General features: G+C 32.7%; 1 pseudogene; it reads left to right on the forward strand.

The window, feature by feature from the left end:
- The window catches only part of LOC119370362 (UPF0481 protein At3g47200-like), a 3,766-nt pseudogene extending 566 nt beyond the window's left edge, over nt 1-3,200 (forward strand).
- The last annotated feature ends 1,345 nt before the right edge of the window (nt 3,201-4,545 follow it).

Below are 4,545 nucleotides of genomic sequence, written 5' to 3' on the forward strand. Positions count from 1 at the left end.
ATCGAAGACGCTCTCAGAGCAAGAAGTGCTTAGGCATAATAGCGAAAAGCTTGAAGTAGTGAGCATTACATGTGGATTAGTGGGAGGAGGAACCGTACATTCTGCGATGTCTCAGAGTATGGGAATACTAATCTCACAAGTTACAGAGGATAAGATTTGGTATCCCACACTAGGCAATTGGAAGACATAATAGGAAAGCTACCAATTGTTCATATGAAGATGTTCGCGAGGCTCATATTTTCTGCATAGAGAAGCCATCCGTTAGCGGTAGATTTTTGTGCTAAAGCTTTATTATCATCGGCAGAGATTGCCAATTATTGGCAAAAGAAATACCCACATATTGCTATTAATGGAGAGTAAGTTAATTTCTGAGTATTGAAAGCAATAAATAATTCTATTAGAGTGTGTATTTCTAAAAATGAGAGACCTCAATCTCGAAATTCAATTAGAAATGAATAAGAAAAGTAATAATTTATTGATTGATTTTCAGGTTTGTGGAGAATTTGGACAGGGAAATTGTTTTGAGCTCTACGAAACTGAAGGAACTTGGATTTGAATACAAGCATGGCGTCGAGAAGATTTTGATACTTTAAAGTGTGTCAAGAATTGGGCCAGCCTCAGTTTTAACTCAGCCCATTTAGTGCTAATTAATAATTAATTAATGTGATATGCTAAAAATAAATATGATGATGCAAGGCTTGACTCTCTTTATATATATATATATATATTCGCTAATATAAATTTATTCTGGTAGCAACTTTACTTTATTTTATGAATTAAAAAAGACTTGCACAATTTGGGTTATTTCCTATTTTGCAATGTACTGCTATTTGAATTTAAAAAAAAGACTTGAAGAATTCAGGTCTTGCTAATTAAAGGAGCAAAAAGTCAACAAGCAAACCCTAACACCAAGAGAAACTGACATATGCTTCAAAAAACAATTTTTTGTCTGCCATTTTATTCAACCAATGTATTCTAAATCTTATCAACCGGGTTAAATCGAACATAATTTGAGTCTATTAGTAACATTAATTTTTCAAAAAAAAAATTTAAATATTTAGTAAATATTATAAAATTAATTAATTAATTTTCTCACGCCATATCGGATCCACGACTTTCAATTAAAAATAAACTAAATAAGTCAAAAAAAAAAAAAAAAGAAACGGGAAGGATCTATATGATCTAACTACCCCACTAAAATAATTTGAACATTCATCTTATAAAATTAAATAAATGTGACCATTTATACATTGTATTCTAACAAATCGATCGTCAAGATTTCTTTTATTTTCCATTTTTTTTTATCCAACCAATCGTGCAAAATTTCTTGTGTGGATGGACATGCATATTCTCATTGGAGAAGAAAAGGCTGATATGTAACATTTTTTTCCCATCGATGAGGGATATCAGTCATATAAGTGGATGAAATATAGATAATTACGCTTACATCTCAGCCAAAGTATCCATTTTAGCATGCACATTCCATAATATTTGCTAAGTAAGTATATTTTTTTACACATTTAATTTTACTTGTAATGGATCGATTAAGTTGAGGTTAGAGTTGTAACGTATGATTGCGTATATCAGAACTGATTAAAAATTCTTTTTGTTTGTATCGCTAGATCAAGCATTCTAAGTGATGGGAAAGAACGAAACAGCAGATTCAGATGCTTCAAAAGAAACAAAAAACCAAACCAAAGTTGAAATTCCACTACTTCACGAGTTGCAGCGTTTAATTTCAGAGCCAGGCTTATGGCCATCTGAGCTTTGTATCTACAAAGTTCCAAGAAAACTTCGAGCTTTAAATCCAGCAGCCTACACTCCTCAAATGATTTCAATCGGCCCTTTTCACCTCAACGACGACGGTTTGAAAGTCATGCAAAAGCAGAAATTGAAATACTTGGTTGGCTTCTGCACGAGAACTGGTAAAAAGATTGGGTTGATCTTGTAGACAAAATCCGAGACTGGGAGAAAACAATTCGCCACTGTTATGAAGTTTCAACAACTGATGAGATATCCAAAGAAGATTTTGCAAATATGATTCTGTTGGATTCTGTGTTTATTATCGAACTTTTCTTGAGAAGAGGAGAAAAATATAAATTCTTTGAGAACGGAAATAATGACAAATATGAAGAGGATTATATTCTTGGAAAATCGACGAGAGAATATGGTTTATTAGAGGATTTAATATTAGTGGAAAATCAGTTACCGTATTTTGTTCTTGAAGATTTATATGACCTCACCGTCGGAAAGTTAAACGAAGAAGGCTATCCTTCTTTTTCCGATCTTATGGTCAAAAATTTATGGGACTATTTATCTCCGCCACCAATTGACGAAGAACATAAAAAATGTAGCTGCGATTGCTTCTCTTGCTTTTATTGTTTTTGGATTCCTAGATGCTTCTCATGTTCAAAGCTCAACGATCAAAGCGTCAAAGGAGAAGAAGAAGACGACTTTAAAGAGAAACCGTTAAATTTCACGGATCTAATTCGACAATATCGTTGCTATAAGCGTCCCAAGTCAAATAACTAACGGAAAAACAGTGAAAAATCTATACAGAGCTACAAGGTTACACGAAGCAGGAGTGAAGTTCAAAGTGAGTCCAAAAGCCTGGCCAATCAACATGCAATTTGAAAGAGGAGAATTGAGAATGCCATTATTTATAGTGGATGATAATACAGAGCGATTGATTCGAAATCTGATGGCATTTGAACAGTGTCATTATCCAAACGATCCATTCATCTGCGATTATATTTGGATTCTTGATTTTCTGATATACACAGAGCAAGACGTTGATTTGCTTTGTAGAAAGGGGATTATTGTTAATCTGTTAGGTGATAATGAATCAGTGGCTAAGTTGGTTAATAATCTTGGTTTGCAAATAAGGGCGTCTGGTTCTTGTTTTTACGATATGAGCGTAAGGCTCAATGAACACTACGATAATCTATGGTATCGTTCGGTGGCGGTCTTGAGAAGGGTGTATTTTGAGGATCTTTGGAGAAGCACCGGAACTGTCGTCGCCATTTTGTTACTGGTTTTCACCGTCACACAGTCTGCGTCTTCTATTAGAGATTTGTTACAAAATTAAGACTGTTTGGTTGTGCAATCTTTTCAATTTTTTTTCTATTTCCTGATTCATTGTTCTATCTGTAATGTTTATCTCTTTGAACGTTTCGCTATTCTAATAACAGCTTTTCATATTCGAATTTGAAACTGCAAATCTTAAAGTCAGAAAATACGATGCTAAGCTTTATGACAGTCCAATCTATTCCCACTCATTTTGGGCCAAATAGCCCATTATGATAAATTGAGGACCAATGCTCAATTTATTATTATATTGTAATCGCGATCCACTTTCAGAAACTCAATTCCAGCGTAAGAGATTATAGTATATTAGAACAGGACAGATTGCATTATTGAGGGGAAAGCATAGTCAAAGAGACAGTCGTCGGTTGGGAAAAATATGCACCCTATATATATACACTTGAAAAATGCACCTACTTCGACTTATCCCTTTTTTTTTTTTAAGAAAAATATTTAATTTTGTTATACATCAACTTATTTACAAACAAAAACAAAATTAATTTGAAATGCATGACTGATAAAGACAATACAATTATCAACTTTAATTAGTGGGAAGGACAGGATGGCGTTGCATTATTGAGGAGAAAAGAAAAATCAAAGAGAGTATGTGTCTAATACCCGGCCAACACATTTTTTTCTCCATTATTGACTCCTTGAAAATATCATTTTCTTCATTGAGAGAAAAGGGTAGAAATATTTCCAAGTCGTCGCTTTTACTGAGTCCTTCTCTGTAGTTGAAAGATATCTCTTTTAATAGCTTGGACTTCACTTCTTCGTGTTGTTGCTGTCGTTCTACTGAGCAATTATCCTCACCTTGTTGCGACTTGTCGTTTATTGAAGCTGCTAAACGAGCAGCTTGAAAACATGTGTGCCTTCCTCTATAGGTCACTTCAAATATTGTAGGGTCTTGATCTGATCTCTGAACCTCGTGAGGGCATCTATAGTATCTCTGCAATAAAGTTTGCTATCAAAATTTTACCTAGGAAAATTTACTATAGTGCACTGAGAGATCAAGACATGAAATATAATCAATTACTAGTCAACGACAACATGTACCTACAAATTTGTCCGTTTCAGCGACATTTGATTTTTATCCCTAAATTGATTGGAAAAATATGCACCCCACTATATATAATATACGTAACACATTTTTGTCGCTTTTAAAGGGATAAAATCTGTCTTTTGAATTTTATAGAATTTTGTTTAATTTTTCTATAATTTAATTGGATATATATTTTTAAATATTTTTTAAATAGATATAAAGATAATTAGACCTTTAAAATTTTAATATTTTTTCAAACACTTTTATATGTTACTTTGTAATTTTTTAATTTAATCTCATTTATATCTTCTTTAAACTTGATAAAGTACATTCTATTACTAATATTATTGTTTACAACTTTACATATTGATTCTCATGTGTAGTTGAGAACTTTAAGTAATTTATTTTTAATTCTGTAC

The sequence above is a fragment of the Jatropha curcas genome, chromosome 5 (assembly GCF_041381405.1).
Source record: "Jatropha curcas cultivar XTBG-Jc1 chromosome 5, XTBG_Jcur_1.0, whole genome shotgun sequence".
Classification (NCBI taxonomy): domain Eukaryota; kingdom Viridiplantae; phylum Streptophyta; class Magnoliopsida; order Malpighiales; family Euphorbiaceae; genus Jatropha; species Jatropha curcas.